We start from the raw sequence: 21,378 nt of genomic DNA, 5'->3' as shown, positions 1-21,378 counted from the left end.
TCCTTAGGGAGGAAACCTGCCTTACCCGAGCCATTGTTCTCCTTAGAAGGAAAGCTTTCTGAGTACGGACCAGTGTGACTGGGTCCCTTCTGGGATCACTGGTACCCATTTTATCTGCTACCCATTGGAGAGGCAGAGATGGAGAGACTTGGATGGTAAACTTTGCCCCATCATTACAAAGGCATCTACACACACGTATTCCTGCATTTTTATCCCCCTTTGCTAGCTCAGGTGCTGTGCTTAGTGGTGTCTGACTCTTTGTGACCCCAGGAAGTACAGCCCTCCAGGATTCCTCTGTCCATGGGATTCTCCAGGCAAGAATCCTGGGGTGGGTAGCTAGTCCCTTCTCCAGGGGATCTTCCCAACCCAGGGATCTAACCCAGGTCTCCTGCATCACAGATGGATTCTTTACCAGCTGAGCCACCAGGGAAGCCCAAGAATACTGGAGTGGGTAGCCTATCCCTTCTGCAGGGGATCTTCCTGACCCAGGAATCCAACCGGGGTCTCCTGCATCGTAGGTGGATTCCTTACCAGTTGAGCCACCAGGGAACCCCTGTGATGCTGCTGCTGCTAAGTTGCTTAAATCGTGTCCGACTCTGTGCGACCCCATGAACGGCCTCCTACCAGGCTCCTCTGTCTCTGGGATTCTCCAGGCAAGAACACTGGAGTGGGTTGCCATTTCCTTCTCCAATGCATGAAAGTGGAAATTGAAAGTGAAGTTGCTCAGTCCTGTCTGACTCTTAGTGACCCCATGGACTGCAGCCTACCAGGGTCCTCCGTCCATGGGAGCTCATACTTAACCCAATTTAATCAATTTTTTTCTTTTTTAAGAAGAAATGTGTTGATTGATTTTTGGCTGTGCTGCTGGGTCTTCATTGCTACCCATGGGCTTTTTCTCGTTGCAGCAATGGATTTGGGGAGGGTGGGTGGAGTTTAGTCTCTAGTTGCAGAGCACAGACTCTCGGGCAAGTGTGCTTCAGTAGTTGGGGCTCGCGGTTCCCAAACCTCCTGAGTATAGGATTAGTACTTGTGGAGCACAGGCTTAGTTGCCTGTGGGGTCTTAGTTGCCAGGCCAGCGATGAAACCCATATCCCCTGCATTGACAGGTGGATTCTTACCCACTGGACCAACAGAGAAGGCCAAATCTTATCCGTTTGGTTAATAGTCCATGCTGTGTATCAAATTTACAAAAATAAAGACTAAACACTCGCAACCTAAGCTACACAATTATAGGGCTTCCCTGGTGGCTCAGCTGGTAAAGAATCCACCTGCAATGCGGGAGACCTGGGTTGGATCCCTGGGCTGGGAAGATCCCCTGGAGAAGGGAAAGGCTGCCCACTCCAGTATTCTGGCCTGGAGCATCCCATGGACTGTATAGTCCACGGGGTCACAAAGAGTTGGACACGACTGAGCGACTTTTCACTTTCATCATTCTTATGGGGGCCCCTGGTTAACACAGTTTAGGGTCCGGTGGCTAACTGAGGGGCTTTCTCATCACTTTTGGTCTGTCTCCTCCTTTCTCTGCACCACGGGTTTCCCGAGACATGACTGATACATTGTAAGTGGAAGGTAACTTCCCTGTTGGCTCACATGGTAAAGCGTCTGCCTGCCATGCGGGAGACCCAGGTTAGATCTCTAGGTCGGGAAGATCCCCTGGAGAAGGAAATGGCAACCCACTCCAGGACTCTTGCCTGGAAAAATCCCATGGACGGAGGAGCCTGGTAGGCTACAGTCCATGATGTGGCAAAGTGGAAGGTGTCCAGTCTGAGGATTTGATACCCTTATATATTGTAGAATAATTACCACCATGGTATTAGCCACCAGCCCCGTTATGCCACACAATTATCGTTTCTTATTTGTGGTGAGCACCTTGAAGACCTATTCTCAACAGTTTTCAAGTGGAGGAGACAGTCCAGTGAGTCCCCTGCATATGAACTTTCAAGTTGCGAACTTTGAGAGAAGTGAATGTATTCTAAACCCAGGGTACTGCTTGTGTTAGCTGGGTCCCTGGGCTCACTCTGATGGGCTTTGAAACCAATCGGACTTAAGAACGTGGTCTCCGTACAGGACGAGTTCACGGGTAGGGGACTTACGGTGTTGTCAGACCTTATCTCCTGACTGGAAGCTTTTACCCTTTGGCTGACGCCTCCCCATTTCCTCCATCCCCCAGCCCCTGACAACCATCGCTGTACTGTCCGATTCTAAGTTTATTTCATCCTTCAGCACAATGGCATAGACCTTTTCAGTCAGTGGGTCCATATTTAAGAAAAAAAAAATACCTCTTGGATTTCTAACTTGTAGAGGAAAAGAAAAGGGATGAAGTTATCATTGATGTTGTCAAATAAAAGGGAATTTCCTTGTCTTGGCAGAGCGGTAAAGAATCCACCTGCCAATGCAGGAGACCAGGGCTCAATCCCTGAGTGGGGAAGACGCCCTGGAGAAGGAAATGGCAACCCACTCCAGTATCCTTGCCTGCTGTTGCTGCTGCTAAGTCGCTTCAGTCGTGTCCGACTCTGTGCGACCCCGTAGACGGCAGCCCGCCAGGCTCCCCCGTCCCTGGGATTCTCCAGGCAAGAATACTGGAGTGGGTTGCCATTTCCTCCTCCAATGCATGAAAGTGAAAAGTGAAAGTGAAGTCGCTCAGTCCTGTCCGACTCTTTGAGACCCCATGGACTGCAGCCCACCAGGCTCCTCCACCCATGGGATGTTCCTGGCAAGAGTACTAGAGTGGGGTGCCATTGCCTTCTCTGATTCTTGCCTGGAGAATCCCTATGGACAGAGGAGCCTGGCGGGCTACAGTCCATGGGGTCTCAAAGAGTCAGATGCTACCGAGTTCATGCACTTGGGATTCTGTTAGCCTAGTATGCATGCCAGGCATGATCAGAAAAACTGGGCAAACTCTTTGCCATGAGAGGTAATAATTGTATTATTTTGGAAGCTCTGTTTTATACAAACTAGGCTTTTTTGAATTATGTCGGTTGTAATGGGAAGGAGGGTGATGTTGAAGACAGTCATTATTATGTTCTTGACCTCAAAGGAAGATGGAATTGACTTGTATAAGGAAGCAATTCAGAGCAAATAAAAAGCGAAAACATGAACAGGAAAATCTCAACGACTGTGTTTCAGAACAAAGTGCCGAGCAAAATGCAGATGCTGCTGCTGCTGCTAAGTCACTTCAGTCGTGTCCAACTCTGTGTGACCCCATAGACGGCAGCCCACTAGGCTCCCCTGTCCCTGGGATTCTCCAGGCAAGAACACTGGAGTGGGTTGCCATTTCCTTCTCCAATGCATGAAAGGGAAAAGTGAAAGTGAAGTTGCTCAGTCGTGTCTGACTCTTAGCGACCCCATGGACTGCAGCCTAGCTTATCTAAACCTGGACAAAATCGCGTTGCAGTTGGAAAACTCGGTAGATGACGGTTGAGACAGTGTTCGAACATTTGATGCCTGGAATACGATTTGCACTTCTATAGATGAGCACGAGTTGGGGAGAGCTACCCGTTGTTGAGAAGTGATTGGCATCAATGGAAACCATAGAGGCGTTCTTTGCAGGGTTTCTGACGCCTTGAAAGTGGTGTTGTGTTTCTGTACGCTGTTGCACTGATGGATTAAAATTAGATTCTTGAGCAAAATAAGAAGTGTTAATATTCTGTGAGTGATCACAAGATGGATTTGCATGGGGAAAAGGTGAGACATGCTATTGTTAACCTCAGAGGTTCAGATTTAATATCGCTGACCCCAAAGAAGGCAGTGTAAGATCTGTGATAAGTGACTGCATTATAACTTACTTTGCATTATCATTTTGAATTTCTATAAGACCTGGGCACCTTCTCCCTTTTTTTATGATAAAAGGATTGTGCAGAAACAATGATTTCCATTCAGGTGGTTATAAAATAGCGGTACACCGCCTTGCTTCAGTTAAACTGCTGATACCAACTGCATAATGGTCCCTAACAACCTGGATGCTGCTGCTGCTGCTGCTAAGTCACTTCAGTCGTGTACGACTCTGTGCGACCCCATAGACGGCAGCCCACCAGGCTCCCCGTCCTGGGATTCTCCAGGCTACACCGTAACTAATACTTAACAGTTTGTCTCTAAAACTGGATCGTGATGTTTGCTGTTTTTTTTTTCTTCTACAAACATTTCTTTAGTCTGTATGTTTGCTACAATGGATAAGCATTTCATCGTATTCAGTTTGTAGTTGGTAAACAGGAATGCTTTCCTTTTCCTGGTCTGTGTTTTTAAGACTCTCCCTTATATGTTTGAAGTGTCAATGCCTTGGCAACAATGTGTAAACTAATGGCTAGAGCAGATTTAAAATGAGTGTCTGAACCACAAGGAAAGAAAGAGGTGAAGAATCTGGGCTCTGGCATGGTAGAGGCAAGGAAAAGTCAGTTCATTACTCAGTCATGGCAGAGAGCTTTCTTTCTTTCTTTCTTTCTTTTTTGAGGTTATTTTGTTTTACTATGCTTTGCGAGGTGTTTGTCATCTCCAGCAATTCCTTTATCATCTGTTTTTTTAAAATATATATTATATATTTTTGGATTATTATATCATTTATTTTACATTATTAGTTTGCGATGTGCTGGGTCTTCCTTGCTGCACAGGCTTTCTCTAGTTGCGGTTCACGGACTTTTTATTTTGGTGGCTCGTCTCGTCGTGACTTCTGGGCTCCAGGTGGACTCATGGACTCAGTACTTGTGGTTCAGGGGCATAGTTGTCCCGTGGCCTGTCAGATGGCGAACACGCTGAGCTGTCCCGTGACAAGTCAGATCTTCCCTGACCAAGAACGGAACCAGTGTCCCCTGCATTGGCAGGTGGATCCTGAACCACTGAACTGCCAGGGCCATTGCTGGGAAAGAGCTTTGGATGCTCGCATGCAGACTGTTCCCGGGGACCATCTGGTTCCCATTCTCCTTCCATTTCTGGCGGGGTCCTGTATGCAACTGGCTTCTGCAGGGAACACACCTTCTGGCTTCATGCAAATGTGTAGAGAGGAGTTTTTTGTATAAAGGAAAAATACCATGAAATAACCTGGTTGAAAGTAAACCATCCTGCCCGTGGTTAGAATGTTGTGGTTCCAGGATTCCAAATGTATGTCACACATACACACACACACACACACACACCTGGAGCAATTTTCTTTTATTTCTTTCCAGGATTAACACTTAGACACTAAAAGCCAAAAATCCAGAAGCCCGACCATCTCATTTAGAAGATAAACCCGGCCCGGTGAGTCAACCTGCCCTTCTCCAAAAGATATGATGCGTTCCCAACCCCGAGGACCTCCGCAGGTGACCTGGTTTGAAAGTGCGGGCTTTGCAGATGGCATGAAAGATGAGGTCATCGGAGCGGGCTGTGATCTCACATCCCTTTAAGAGGGGCAGACACCACGTGCAGACACAGACAAGGCAGGGAGGAACAAACAACGCACGAGGGGAAGATGGTGATGTGAGTGCCTGGCAACAGCTCCGAGTCAGGGAGCGCCCACCCTGGCCAAGAGCCTTCTGATTCTAGAACACAGCAGGGAGCATCCTCCCAGGGAGTCTTCAAAGGTAGGGAGGGCACCTTGAGTTTAGGACTTCTGGCTTCCAGAATCAATAGTTCCTACGGTTTTGTTTTGTTTTTTTTATTAAAAAAAATTTTTTTTTGCTCACCAAACATTTTTAATTGGAGTATAGTTTGCTTAACAATGTGCTGTTCGTTTCTGCTGATACATACATCCCCTTCCTCGTTTTATTTTTATTTTTGGCTGTGCTGGGTCTTTATTGCTGCACCTGGGCTTTTGCTAGTTGCAGAAAGAGCTGGGGGGTGTCCACTCTCCAGTATACTTCTGATTTCAGTGGCTTTTTCTGGTTGCGGGGCTCCAGGGCAGTGCATGGGCTTAGCTGCTCTGACGCCACGTGGGATCTTCCTGGACCCGGGATCGAACCCATGTCCCCTGCATGGGGGGCACATATCTGCTGCGTCGCCAGGGAAGCCCTCATGAAGATTGCTAGGATGGTGCTCTACCCTTAAACAGCATCACCTGTCCCGGGGTGAGGATGGGTCCCCCTTCCTTTTTAATCACAGTGCTTACAAGGGAGGCAGCCTCCTGTCCCCTCGACTGTGAAATGAGTGGGTTGGACCCATCCCCAGGTCCTCTCCGGCTCTTAATTCTGCCTGATTCGAGAGCCGTGATCATTGTAATTAAGACTCTCCATGTGAATAGGGCTCGTTGGACACTGTGATTATCGAGACCACACGCTGTTGGGATTTTACTCAGTGTCTTGGCGACCGCGTGAGACATCACAGACATATTGGGAAAAGGGCGGGGCTGAGGGGGAGCGGTTTGCAATTTGAACTGTGCCACTGAAATCGAACGCAGGGGGATGGACATCTTAAGTGACAGCCAGCCAGTCCCGACCCTGGATCCTTAAAGCTCAGGGTGGCCTTTATGTCAGGAAATCGAAACTGCCCTGAAATTAACCCTGGACAGAGAGGTGTTAGTTGCTCAGTCGTGTCTGACTCTTTGCGACCCTGTGGACTGTAGCCCGCCAGGCTCCTCTGTCTATGGGATGCTCTAGGCAAGAATAGTGGAGTGGGTTGCCATGCCCTTCTCCAGGGGATCTTCGTGATCCAGGGTCTCCTGCACTGCAGGTAGACTTGTTACCATCTGAGCCACCCGGCAAGCCCCCAGAGATGTAGGGTTTGTCCTATCTCATCTTCAGCTCTCTCTCCAGCGTCCGACGCTAAGCAAACAGAAGGTGCCACGTCGGTTTGCCCCCGGGTATTTTTCCAGTTGCAGCTCACGGATTGTAAACAGTTAAGCAAATAGCAAACCTTTTGACTTACGCGTGTTTGCACGAGGTGACTCGCTGTCCAGCCCTTCACGGCTTCTCTCTTCTCTGCTGCCCGAGGACGGTATTTCTTGACCTTGACCAACTGGATGGATGGGAACGTGGAAAACAATCTCCCAGTCGCCGTGAGTGTCAGAATCTTTAGAAGTGCAGTCGTGTGTTTTAACACGCTGGGCAGTCCTGGGCGGGCATCGGACTTGCCGTGGGGGTGGCTAGATAAGCGGGAGACACCGTCTTGGTCTTGGAGTCTTGTGGTCTGTTGGAGGACTCAGATGCTAACATACGTGCAGGTGATATCATTCCTTCAATCCGGGTGACCTCGTGTTTATGGCCCTAGGGGAGAACGGCCAGGAGAGGGAATGCTTCTTTAGACCGAGTTTGCGGGACGCCTTGCTAAAGAACTGACACCTGCCTGCTGGAGGGTCTTGAACAGATCGTGAAGGATGGGGGCATTGGGGGTCAGAGAAGTGTAAAGTTTAGAGCAGCTGCTGAAGACTCCTTACTCTCTCATGGCCCATGAAAGAGTTGGAGGGCTTCCCTGGTGGCTCAGACGGTAAAGAATCTGCCTACAATACAGGGGACCCAGGTTGCCTTCCAAAGGGGATGTTCACTGGCTATGTGTTGAAGAAAGGAGCAATTGTCAGGCACCCTATACGTATTCACTGAGAGAATGGAGAAATCAAACGTTGCCTGTTAACAAGCGTTAACAACTGAAGAATCGCTGTTGGACATGTAGGTAAGTCAGAGAGGCTGGAGAAACCACCTCTGTCATTGAATCAGTTTATGGTCGGAGCAGCTGGCCACAGAGGCAAGATGGATCTTCTTTGATGGTTCAGCTTGTTTATAGGCCAACATGATTTACTAAAATATATGGACTTCCCTGGTGGTTCAGCTGGTAAAGAATCCGCCTGCAATGCAGGAGACCTAGGTTCAATCCCTGGGTCTGGAAGATCCCCTGGAGAAGGGAATGGCAACCCACTCCGGTATTCTTGCCTGGAGAATCCCATGGACAGAGGAGCCTGGCAGGCTACAGTCCACCGCAAAGAGTAGGACACGACTGAGACAGTAACACTACTTTGTCCATTTAGATTATTCTAGAATATCAAGCAGAGTCCCCTGTGCTATACAGCGGATTCCCATTAGTTATCTATTTAATACCTAGTATCAATAGTATATGGGCTTCCCTGGTGGCTTAGCTGGTGAAGAATCCACCTGCAATGTGGGAGACCTGGGTTTGATCCTTGGGTGGGGGAGATCCCCTGGAGGAGGGCAAGGCTACCCACTCCAGTATTCTGGCCTGGAGAATCCCATGGACTGTATGGTTCATGGGGTCGCAAAGAGTCGAAGATGACTGAGCGACTTTCGCAGTATCAGTGGCGTCTCTCTGTCAGTGCCAAATCTCCCAGTTCATCCCACTCACCCGTTCCCTGTGGTATCCATAACATCTGTTCTCTATGTCTGTGTCTCCTTCTCTTTTCTCAATAAGATCATCTCTACAAAATTTTTTTTTTCGGATTCCGCATAGAAGTGGCATCCTCTCCAGTCTATTTTTTTTTCAACTATTCTCGCTCCATTTTTGCAAGTCATAGATTGAGTAAAATGAGTACCCTGTTCAGAAACCACCCACGAGAACAGACATCTTCCATCACCCATCCCACCCCCACCCCCCAGCTTCATTCATCCCGTCTCAGAGCGTCGCGATCCACCCGAGCTGAGAAGCTCGGACATCCGCTGCTCTTGTTCTTTGTGTGTTTCCTGTTGTTGATTTTTCCCAGCCGCTCCTTCAACCTGGACTACCCTTGTATTCCTCTCTCCCCTATTGTTTGGGGAAAACTCTGCTCACAGATTCAACGATCCTTCTGATCCCAGACGTGTGGGTTCCCCTACTCCACCAAGTCGTAGTCTGTGACTCCAGCTGGGTGTCCCACGATTCCGTTCAGTGTGTGACTGATTGGAGTTAGCACAGACCCCACCAGTGAAAGACTCAGCCCCATGAGGCTGCTCCCTGACCCCCAATTCTTCTGCCAGTTGCAAGCAGAAGGTCCTTGCAGTAGGTTGCAAGCCGATGACCCTCAGCTTTGCTTCAACTTCCCTATAAATCGAAGGTTCCTTTACCTTCCTGGGTGGTGCTAGTGGTAAAGAACCCACCTACCAACGCAGGAGACTAAAGAGACTCGGCTTCCATCCCTGGGTCGGGAAGATCCCCTGGAGGAGGGCATGGCAACCCACACCACTGTTCCTGCCTGGAGAATCTCATGGACAGAGGAGCCTGGTGGGCTACAGTCCAAGGGGTCTCAAAGAGGGGGACACGACTGAGTGACTAACACACACTGTTCGGAGCTTTGTGCCAGAAGGCAGGGGCAGAGGGTTCCATGTATATTTTCGCTATTTCACATACAGGCATCCTTTGTCCATCACATGAGGCTACGGGTCTGCTCCTCTCACACCCTCCCCTCTCTCCGATGGGCACTATCGACCCCCCTCTTTGATACTCATCCATTTCTACCACTGTAGCCAGGCCACCTCTGACACTTCCCAGGTGTGTGAATTGCAATAGCTGATTTTTCACGTTGCACTTTTCTCCTCCTCGAAGAGGCTTATACGAGAGTCCCTGCTTGTAGAGATGGTTGAAATTCACCGAGGAATCAGTGAAAGCTCAGTGAAATACAGGCACAGAGTCAGTACCAGAGGCAGGTTTTTCGTCTTATTTATCTTTGACCTTGTGCTCCTCCTTCTCAGCCTAAAATAGCTCACAAAGCAGGGCTGCATATGAACGACACTTAACATGAACCCGACATTCCTTTCCGTGACCTGTTTGGCTTTGCAGAAGGAGCTTCCCCACCTGCCTACAAGCTCCGTCACGTAGGGTTCTCTGAAGACGTCGCTGCTGGTATACCAGCTGTCTCTAGGTTTCGTGGTCCAACCAAGCAAAGTTAGCACATGGCCACTGCCCCTGCCTTCTTCTCACGTAAAGTGGGCTGCACACCATTGCTTTCTTCTTAAAAAATATTAATTGATCTGTCTATTTTTGGCTGTGCTGGGTCTTTGTGGCTTCACAGACTTTGTCTAGTTGCGGCGCCTGGGCTTCCCATTGCGTTGGGTTTATCTTGTCGTGGACCGCAGGCTTAATAATGGCTGTGGCATGTGGGCTTGGTTGCTCTGTGACACGTGGAATCTTCCCTGACCAAGGATCGCACCCATGTCCCCTCATTGGCAGGCGGATTGTTAATGGCTGGAACACCAGGGAACCCGCCTGCTGTTTTCATATTTCATCTTCTGCTTGCTTCCCTTTCCATGCTTGCCCAAACTCGAAGGCATTTTCACTCTTTGGCTATGTGTGTGGGTTGAAATGTTTTTCTACTTTGCCCTCACAAGGGGGTGTTCATTGGCTATGTGCTGAAGAAACGGGCAATTGTCAGGCACCCTATACGTATTCACTGAGAGAATGAGAACATCAAATGTTGCCTGTTAATAAGCATTAACAACCGAGGCATCACTGTTGGACTTGTAGGTGAGTCAGGCTGGAGAAACCACCTCTATCATTGAATCAGTTTACGGTCAGAGAAGCTGGCCACATGAGGCAAGATGGGTCTTCTTTGATGGTTCAGCTTGTTTACAGACCAGCACAATTTACTAAAATATATGGACTTCCCTGGTGGCTCAGATGGTAAAGAATCCGCCTGCAATGCGGGAGACCTGGGTTCAATCCCTGGGTCTGGTTGATCCCCTGGAGAAGGGAATGGCAACCCACTCCAGTCTTCTGGCCTGGAGAATTCCCTGGACAGAAGAGCCTGGCGGGCTCCAGTCCACGGGGTCAAAAGAGTCAGACACGACTGAGCAACTATCACTTTGATACATTCATGGATCATTCAGCATCCTTCTGTGATTTATTTCTAAATGTCCACTTATCTTTGAAGATCTCTGCCAGTATTCGCGTCCCTTGAATTTTTAGTTTCTTGTTCTGTATTATTTTAAAGACACTGTCATAGAAAAGCTTTATCAAATTTCCCATTCTAGTCCACACCTAGAAAATTTAGAGGGATACAGTTTAGGAACGATAAGGATTTTGGACTTTAATCCTTTTAAGTCTAACGTGAAAGCTATAAATGTTCATTGCAGCACTGTTTCTTTGCGCCATTTGCTGGATAACGACTCTAGTACTTTTTAATTTTGTTGTAAAGATTGGGTTCAAAATTAGCAAAGTGAATACGAAATGAATTTCTTGAGAATCATCAGAATTCTGGGATGTTCTCGGCAGAGTAGAACTGTGTACAATTGATTATCTGTATTTTCAGTTACTCTTTAAATGCTAAGGAAAATTTTTCTCTGTTTCTCCTCGCTGGATTTTCCTAATGCTAAAAATGAAACAATTCAAGCATTGCTTAAAGTTGGGAGCCAATCCAAGACAGAAACACATGTTTTATTAAATATGCATCTTTTCAAAACCAAATGTGGTTTGGAAGATTGTGACAGAAAAGAGATAAAGTCTGGGTTAGATACATTAGGGTGCAAATTAAGATGATTTATGTTAATTGGAACATTTATCTGCACATTCAGACATGTCTGGGACACCCTACTAAAACCTCGCAATAAGTACAATTCTCATCTGAGCATGCATTTTACTTAATTTGTTTAGCTACTCATGAAAGTCTATCAAAATTCAGCATCTCCCATTTTTCATTTAGAAATTCAGCAAGTCACTGAGATCCGAAAGACAGTTAAATGATGAATGATACTAGTTTTTTTTTTTAATTTAAAAATATCTCTGAAATATCTTGCGGTCTTAAAGACGATTTTTATATTTTCCTCTTTCTGTGTATGTGTGTGCAAGAAGACAATAAATGATGACGGACACCAGATTTTTCTTTTCTTTTGAACTTTTTTATTATTTTGTATTGGGGTATAGCCAATTAACACTGTGGTTTTAGGTGAGCAGCAAAGGGACTCAGCCATACACATACATGGATCCATTCTCCCCCAAACTCCCCTCCCATCCAAGCTGCCACATGACATGGAGCAGAGTTCCCTGTGCTGTCCAGCAGGTCCGTGTTGGTACTCCCTGTTAAATACAGCAGTGTGTCCATGTCCATCCCAGACTCCCTGACTATCCCTTTCCCCATCCTTCCCCCTGGTGACCATAAGGTTATTACAGAGTACTGAGCAGAGTTCCCTGTGCTGTCCAGCAGGTCCTTGTTGGTTCTCCATGTTAAATACAGCAGTGTGTCCATGTCCATCCCAAATTCTCTTGACTATCCCTTCCCCCCTCAGCAACCATAACAAGTCTAAAAAGAAATGATACAAATGAACTTAGAAAACAGAAAGAGACTCGCAGACTTAGTAAACAAACTTAGGGACACTAGAGGTTTTTTTTTTTAACAAATCTCTCTGAAATACTTTAGGTTTTAAATATACACTTGTATTTTCCCATTTTGTCTATGCGTGTGCTGGACTACCTGCAGATATTGGTCATGAGTGATGTGGAAACCTCAGGCCCCCTTAGCTGTAATCCTGGCTCCGACTTCTTGAGGGCTTCCCTGGTGGCTCAGTCGGTAAAGAATTTGCCTGTAATGCAGGAAACATGGGTTCGATCCCTGGTTGGGGAAGATCCCCCAGAGAAGGGAATGAGAACCCACTCCAGTATTCTTGCCTGGGGAATCCCATGGACAGAGGAGCCTGATGGGCTGCAATCCATGGGGGTTGCAAAGAGTGGGACACCACTGAGTGCCTTTCACTTCACTTACTTTAACCTTATTTATTTAGCCTCAGTCGGTCTTGCTTGTGGTCCATGGAGGCTTCAGTCTTTGTTTTGGCATTGGAGCTCTTGTGGGGAACTCTTGTGGCATGGAACTCTTGTGGGGAACTCTTGTGGCATTGGAACTCTTGTGGGGAACTCTTGTGGCATTGGACCTCTTGTTGCAGCTTGTGGGGTCTTTATTCATTGCGTGTGGTATTTAGTTCCCTGACCAGAGATGGAACCAGGGCTCCTGTGTTTGGAATGCAGAGTCTTAGCCATTGCACCACCAGGAAAGCCCTTGATATTTCTTTTCTAGTATCCTTAAATCTTTTGCAAAGTCTGCTCAATAAACATTTCTGAAATGAAATAACTTAGGATTTCTAGGCAGTGTTTTCTGTACAGCATTTGTTGTTGTTCTTTAGTTGCTAAAGAACAAGTTCTTACAGTTGCTGGACTGTAGCCCGCCAGGCTGCTCTTGTCCATGGGATTCTCCAGGCAAGAATACTGGAGTGAGTTGCCCTGCCCTCCTCCAGGGGAATCTTCCTGACCCTGGGAGCGAACCCATATCTCCTACGTTGGCAGGTGGATTCTTTACCACTCAGCCACCTGTGAAGCTCACAGTATTTAGCTACCAAGGGATAAAATTATATTCATACCCTATTGAAAAGTCCTAGCTTCATCAACGGTGTCTTTTATGAAAGTACTTATGTCCCTGTTACCTTATGTTCTAGGTGTCTGCTGGACCTGCTGCCCAGGGCCATTTGGAATGGCTGTGAACACCTCTAGGAAACCCCAGGTCTTCGGTCGTAGAGATGACATTATTTGGAGAGGCTTCCTTGAATCGTTGTCATAGAGTGGAGTAGACCGTTCTTAGCTTCTGCATCGAATATTCTGCTAGAGGTCTGTATGCTTTGATTTATGTGTTTGCTGCATCCTAAGACGCCAGCAACGTGACATAAGATGTTCATGCTAGGGTTTGCTAATATATCAGTAACTCATCAATACTGGTGGATTTGCTAATATATCAGTAACTCATCAATACTGGTGGATTTGCTAATATATCAGTAACTCATCAATACTGGTGTCACTTGAGAATTCAATGTCAGTCATTTCAAGGGATTTTTAAAAAAATCTGCACTGGTTCTTCATTGCGGAATGCAAGCTTGGTAACTGGTACATGGGCTTAGTAATTGTGGTACACGGGCTTACTAGTTCTGGTACATGGGCTTAGCTGCCCCGAGCATGTGGCATCCAAGTTCCCCAACCAGGGATTGAACCCACGTCCTCAGCATTGGCAGGTGGATTCTTCACCACTGGACCACCAAGGAAGTTCAGTTTTTGAACGAAACTGTCACAGATGAGTCAATAACATAATAATTATAGTGTAAGGTTTTTTTGCAGATGGTGTCTATATGGTAGCTTGTAACTTTATACCCTATATAGTGAAACTGCATAATAAAATGTAATTTCTTATTAAGTTTTAATGAATCAGCAGTTTGTTGTCATATTTATCTATTTTCAAGACATCTGTAATAAGTCCTCCAGCACAAATGTAATAGATCCATGGATACTTTTTTTCCCCCCCGCCCAATAAGTGATTTATCATTTTGGTAGTTCTTTCTGTCACACACACATGTGGTTGACTTTCACAACTTGTGAAATGGACACTGAGCTGTGGGTGTGAACCAAGGCAGGACCTCTGATCAAGTGAAAGAGAAACAGAGCCGGTTTGTAAGTTGTGATATGTAATCCTGCCATGTTATATTAGCTCCTAGTCCATGGATGCCTGCTATTCCAATCCGCATCACTGGGGCACTGAGGCTCTTTGGTCCTGATACAAAGTAACCTTTGATGGAAACCGTGTCAGGCTGAGATTCTCACAGGCTGGGGACTGAGAGGGCCACAAAGAGAAGGTATTATTGCTCCACCTGATACAATGTGTGTTGATAGTCTGACTGCCCACTTTGAGCCCTACACCGCCATTAATAGCAAGGTGATCTTGGGTGAGTTCCCTAATACCTCCTTCATTTGTGTTTTTTTTCCAATTAAAGGAGATAATGCTGTCTTTTGCACTTATTGAGAGGATGAAAAGAGTCCGAATGGGAATTCCCTGGTGGTCCAGTGCTTAGGACTTGGTGGTTTCATCACCAGGACCCCAGGTTCCATCCTTGGTCAGGGAAATAAGATCCAAAAAGCCAAAAATGAAAGAGTCCATGCGTAAAGCAGTATGTTTAAGGTTGACCCACCATATATATATGGGCTTCCTAGGTGACTTAGTGGTAAAGAATTCTCCTGCTAGCGCAGGAGATGCAGGAGACTCCGGTTCGATCCCTGGGTCAGGAAGATCCCCTGGAGGAGGAAATGGCAACTTGCTCCAGTATTCTTGCCCGGAGAATCCCCATGGACAGAGGAGCCTGGTGGGCTACAGTCCATGGGGGTCACAAAGAGTCCGACACGACTGAACACACACACACACACCATACACGTTTAACGTTGACCCACCATCGACACGTTACCTGCTGTAACAATTCCTATTATGTTTGGACAAAGACACAGCTTGATTCTGGGCAAAGGATGTGTTCTCTGAACTCAAGGTAGACATGGATCCAAACTCTGTCTTGCAACTGGTGAGTCGTGAGACCTAATATCTGAATATCATTTTTCCTAAAAGTATTTAAAATCAATGTGATGGTAACTGTCCCACATGGCTATAGAAGGGTCAAGGATAATGAGTGCAACTAAGATTGTTTTGTTTCATACAAATTCATTTTCACAAATATATTTGCCCTGGCGATATTTATGAGATAGTAACTAATGGTGGCTACGTGTTACCAGTGATCAAAAAAAAAAAAAAATGACCATGAACCTTCCTTCCTACAACCGAAGAATGGGCTGAATCATTAGCTTTGAAAGCCAAACATCAGTACCGATGTCCTAGGGTTGAAGTGCATTAAATTGAGGGTTTGAAAGGTTTGTCCTCTCTTCCCACTTGCTGTCTTCCTGCAGAAGTATAGTAATGATTCAGTGACAAGTGGGTAGTCTGTCCATATATCTCACGGGTGGTGGGGGGGTCACTTGCTTTGGGGTGATCCTCAGTTAGAAGTGGGATTGTTGAGAGTCATCCTGTAAAGAGAAGACTCCAGCCTGAGATGGCAAGTAAAGTGCCAAATGGTCCCAAGATGGTTCCTGTCAAGAGACATGGACCGCTTGAATCTTGCCCGTCTGACATACTGCTGTTGGAGAAAAAAAAAAATCTCTGCAGGTTGAGAAATAGTCTCTCAACTAAATGATGCCTAAGGTGCTGCTGCTGCTGCTGCTAAGTCGCTTCAGTCGTGTCCGACTCTGTGTGACCCCATAGACGGCAGCCCACCAGGCTCCCCCGTCCCTGGGATTCTCCAGGCAAGAACGCTGGAGTGGGTTGGGCTTCCACAAATCAAATTGTGCAAGGAGCTGAGTTGCCTCAGTCGTGTCTGACTCTTTGCGACCCCATGGACGGTAGCCCACCAGGCTCCTCTGGCCATGGGATTTCCCAGACAAGAATACTGGAGTGGGTTGCTATTTCCTCTTCCAGGGGGGTCTTCCCAACCCAGGGATCAAACCCTAGTCTCCTGCATTGCAGGCGTATTCTTTACTACTGAGCCACCAGGGAAGCCCAGGCAAAGAGTTTAAATCCTTAACTTAAATAAACTAGATCAAACATAGACATGAACTAAACTGATTGTTCATTTTCAATGAAAATTTAATGGTGGCCTAAGGAGTGTAAGTGGTAAGTATTGATACATTGCTGGCTTCCAATGGTCTCAGTTTATTCTGAATTCTCAAATCGCCCGTGGACTCGTGTGGTCAGACAGAAAAGCTACAGTTTGCGGTTATCACTGTTTTGGCGTCCTTTCTTGATTGGTTGCTTGAATTTAGGAAGTCGGTTCGGAATTACTTGATGTCTCTACCCCCCCGGTTTTTCGAATCACAGAGAAGAAGGCTTAGAAGAAATGTCGCATTGATTTTGACAAAACGATAACATCTCTTTTACTGAGTGGATTTTTCTCTCTCTTTCTCTGTGTCTCTGTTTTATGGCAACAGGGGAAAAATGTGCTGAGATGGAAAAGCAATCAAGTAGATTTTCATGGAGGCATTTTTAAAAGCATCCTCTTAGAAGGACGATGTAATGGTAAGTATGAAAAAAGTAAAGATTGATCTCCGCTGGTTTATTTTCCTGAAGCATTTACTGCCTGGTTAATTCACATCTACCAGTGCTTTGAAATTACTTTGGTGGGGACCATGGTTTTCTTTAAAAACAGAAAGAAAAAGAATCTATTTCAAATTCACCACAGTGCAGAGCAGCAATTTCAGCCTCCTTTGGCGTGTACAAGGGGCATGCCTTGTGAATTTAGGATTTCGTAATAATCATTTGTTTCTGCAAATAGCCCCAGTGCAGAGTCTATCTCATTAATGAGACAGAAGGGTCAATCCTCTGACTCAGCTTGTGTATATCTCTTCCGAAGTGGACCCTCATCCCACTTCATCCTGCAGGGAGCATCTCAAGCTACTGAGGTCTTTGAATGGCCTCAATGTATCTTTGTATCATTTTTGCGTGCAGCCCTGGGGAGTGGAATACTAAATATCAGATGTACTTTTAATGCAGGGTGGGGGCCCACTGAGGCCCTGGAATCCTTTTTCTTTATCAGAAATAGAGCGCAGCGCAAAGAAGGGGAAATGGAGAGAATATTTTGATGGTTGTGAGCTCGCATTAGTGAAGATACTTTACAAGTCAAAACTGACACACTTACCCCCCTCCCCCCATGCTTAAAATTTAAAACGAATGCATGCATACTTTGTCCATAGTTGGGTCCAACTCTTTGCAACCCCGTGGACTGTAGCCCGCCAGGCTCCTCTGTCCATGGGGATTCTCCAGGCAAGAATACTGGAGTGGGTTGCCATGCCCTCCTCCAGGGGATCTTCCCCACCCAGGGATTGAACCCAGGTCTCCCGTATCACAGGCGGATTCTTTACCATCTGAGCCACTGGGGAAGCCCTTAAAAGTATGTCAATATACTAAAAAGAGCATGTCTTAATGTATTTCAGGTAAATAGTTGAGGTTTTTCATGACTCAGCTGTCCATTCAAGCCCTGCTGATATATATGTGATTAATTGCTGCCGTTTGTTCAGTCAGTAAGTCATGTCCAACTCTGGCTTTTAACTGTCTGTTTCCCATTTAACCACTTAATTTTCCAGTCTTCACTCTAATAAACCTCAGTGGCTTTCCGGGATTTTAGGTGATTGTCAAGGTCATGTCCTTCACTGGACTCTTGCTTTCAACAAACTAGATTTCCAAACTCCCCTTCCTATATCCTGCCATAAGCAAATGCTAGGTCGCGTTCGTTTTTGGCTTCCCCAAAAAGCTAATTTGTAATGAATAGGTAGGATGCAGTCCATGGGGTCGCAAAGAGTCGGACACGACTGAGCGACTTCTTGCACTTTTCACTTTCATGCATTGGAGAAGGAAATGGCACCCCACTCCAGTGTTCTTGCCTGGAGAATCCCAGGGACTGTGGAGCCTGGTGGGCTGCCGTCTATGGGGTTGCACAGAGTCGGACACGACTGAAGCGACTTAGCAGCAGCAGCAGCAGCAGCAGCAGCAGAATGCCACCCCTGTTTATGCTGTTAACATGGAAATGTGAAAGATAGCAGATGAGGAAACACATGAACCCCAGTTCGCTCTTTTTATCTTGAGTAGACGTACCTATTTTATCAAAGGAGTTGTGTGCACACACATTTCTCATCAGGATATACGGCTCAGCAATCAATAACAGCACATTAATCAAATTCGTTTCTCTTGTGAATTCTGAAACTTTTTTTTTTTTTGTATTGTCATTTTCTTTTTGGAGGAACATCAGATATATGTAACCAAGGCGTGAGGTTGCACAAGTATCGGGTCAGCCGAAAAGTCTGACACGCCAAGGAACTCCTTGGCCAGCCCGATACGTGTCTTCCTTCTCATAACACCAACCTTTAGAACAACCCTATGCAGTTCTGCTTGTCATCATTTCAGCAGCCGCCCTGCAAGGAGCATTCAGTGCAGTGAAGCAGGCTGTCCTGGTTTTAGAAACAGGAGAGGGGGTGGTTACTAGGTCTGGAGTTAGAGCTCTAAACCGCACAGCTCTGAATATGGGCTTTCCGTGTGGCTCAGCTGGTAAAGAATCCGCCTGCAGTGCGGGACACCTGGGTTCCATCCCTGGGTTGGGAAGATCCCCTGGAGGAGAAGGGAAAGGCTACCCACTCCTGTATTCTGGCCGGGAGAAGGGTTGCAAAGATTCGGACACGACTGAGCGACTTTCATTTCAGACCATGAAACCCAAAAAGGAACATGATGGAAAGTGCACCAGTGAAGGGCTTTCCCAGTTGGTGCTACTGGTAAAGAACCCACGCGCCAGGGCAGGTGACATTCGAGACTCGGGTTTGATCCTTGGGTCAGGAAGATTCTTCTGGAGGAGGACTATAGTCTATGCAGTTGCAAAGAGACGTGACTGAGCTTGTGTGCACGTTAATATATAACAAATTATGGATACTGTAGGTGTATGCTTTCATAATTAGGAATTTTGTGAATGCACCCACTACAATCTCTTAACCATACAGCAGCTGTTTGTCAGCTGAAATTTGGGATGCATGCAAGCGTGAGGCCTGGGTGGTGGTTGTTGAGTTGCCCAGTCGTGTCTGACTCTTTGCGACCCTATGGACAGCAGCATGCCAGGCTTCTGTGTCCGTCATCAGCTCCTGGAGTTTGCTCAGGATCGTCTGGGAGCTCCCTGGAGTTTCATGTCTGAAAGTGACCTGCCCCAGGGAGAGAATGCACGGCCATCCACAGAAAAGCGTGTGTGATTCAGCCGCTCTGATGAGGGCGGGTCACCCCCAGCAGCTGTTGTCCCCTGTCTGTCACGATCAGAATCGAGAGGAAAGGACTGCTTGAGGAAGTGCCTTTAATTATTAAGACTTTTGGTTTCTGCTCCCCTGAATGTTTTAACGAAGGGCATTTATAGGGTTTAAACCAAGCAGTTCGCAGATCCCATTTGTGCGTGTCTGAGACAGCCAGGTGACTGTGACTCAGCAGCCTTCCAGGAAGAGGGTAATTAACATCCGGATGGAACGGACTTGTTTTCTCTTTTCTCTGGCGGGTTGTCGGACGTCACACCTTGGCGTGCTGGGGACCTGCAGTAAATATTAAGAAAATATATTTTTGTTGTACGTGATTTGGGATCTTTTGCATAAACATATGCCTTTTTCTCATTTTTTTTTTTAAATTGGAGTCCAGATGCTTTACAAAGTTGTATTTTTTGCTGTGCAAGAGTGTGACTCAGTTCAGTTCAGTCCCTCAGTCGTGTCCGACTCTGCGACCCCATGAATCGCAGCACGCCAGGCTTCCTGTCCATCACCAACTCCCACAGTTCACTCAGACTCACGTCCATCGAGTCAGTGATGCCATCCAGCCATCTCATCCTCTGTCGTCCCCTTCTCCTCCTGCCCCCAATCCCTCCCAGCATCAGAGTCTTTTCCAATGAGTCAACTCTTTGCATGAGGTGGCCAAAGTACTGGCGTTTCAGCTTTAGATCATTCCTTCCAAAGAAAGCCCACGGCTGATCTCCTTCAGAATGGACTGGTTGGATCTCCTTGCAGTCCAAGGGACTCTCAAGAGCCTTCTCCAACACCACAGTTCAAAAGCATCAATTCTTCAGCGCTCAGCTTTCTTCACAGTCCAACTCTCACATCCGTGCATGACCACTGGAAAAACCACAGCCTTGACTAGATGGATCTTTGTTGGCAAAGTAATGTCTCTGCTTTTCAATATGCTATCTAGCTTGGTCATAACTTTCCTTCCAAGGAGTAAGCGTCTTTTAATTTCATGGCTGCAGTCACCATCTGCAGTGATTTTGGAGCCCCCAAAAATAAAGTCTGACACTGTTTCCACTGTTGCCCATCTATTTCCCATGAAGTGAAGGGACCAGATGCCATGATCTTCGTTTTCTAAATGTTGAGCTTTAAGCCAACTTTTTCACTCTCTTCTTTCACTTTCATTAAGAGGCTTTTTAGTTCCTCTTCACTTTCTGCCATAAGGGTGGTGCCATCTGCATATCTGAGGTTATTGATATTTCTCCTGGCAATCTTGGTTCCATCTTGTGCTTCTTCCAGCCCAGAATTTCTCATGGTGTACTCTGCACAGAAGTTAAATAAGCAGGGTGACAATATATAGCCTTGACTATTCCTTTTCCTATTTGGAACCAGTCTGTTGTTCCATGTCCAGTTCTAACTGTTGCTTCCTGACCTGCATACAGGTTTCTCAAGAGGCAAGTCAGGTGGTCTGGTATTCCCATCTCTTACAGAATTTTCCACAGTTTGTTGTGATCCACATAGTCAAAGGCGTTGGCATAGTCAATAAAGCAGAAATAGATGTTTTTCTGGAACTCTCTTGCTTTTTCCACGATCCAGCGGATGTTGGCAATTTGATCTCTGGTTCCTCTGTCTTTTCTAAAACCAGCTTGAACATCTGGAAGTTCACGGTTCATGTATTGCTAAAGCCTGGCTTGGAGAATTTTGAGCATTACTTTACTAGCATGTGAGATGAGTGCAATTGTGCGGTAGTTTGAGCATTCTTTGGCATTGCCTTTCTTTGGGATTGCAATGAAAACTGACCTTTTCCAGTCCTGTGGCCACTGCTGAGTTTTCCAAATTTGCTGGCATATTGAGTGCAGCACTTCCACAGCATCATCTTTCAGGATTTGGAATAGCTCAACTGGAATTCCATCACCTCCACTAGCT

General features: G+C 46.5%; 1 protein-coding gene across 3 annotated transcripts in view; it reads left to right on the top strand.

Annotated features, from left to right (window-relative positions):
• NLGN4X (neuroligin 4 X-linked) overlaps positions 1–21,378 on the top strand; it is a 391,119-nt gene that overhangs the window by 26,861 nt on the left and 342,880 nt on the right. For 2 of the 3 annotated variants that reach the window (XM_025275805.3, XM_044937514.2), the window contains 2 exons: positions 13,302–13,470; positions 16,651–16,738. The gene's annotated coding sequence lies outside the window, so the exon portion shown is untranslated. Of the gene's footprint in view, positions 1–5,147; positions 5,230–13,301; positions 13,471–16,650; positions 16,739–21,378 lie in introns of those variants that run through there. The other variant, XM_044937515.2, reaches the window with a different exon arrangement.

Source organism: Bubalus bubalis, chromosome X (assembly GCF_019923935.1).
Source record: "Bubalus bubalis isolate 160015118507 breed Murrah chromosome X, NDDB_SH_1, whole genome shotgun sequence".
Taxonomy (NCBI): Eukaryota; Metazoa; Chordata; class Mammalia; order Artiodactyla; family Bovidae; genus Bubalus; species Bubalus bubalis.
Note: the sequence above shows the minus strand (reverse complement) of the source record. Positions and strands in the feature narration are given on the sequence as shown.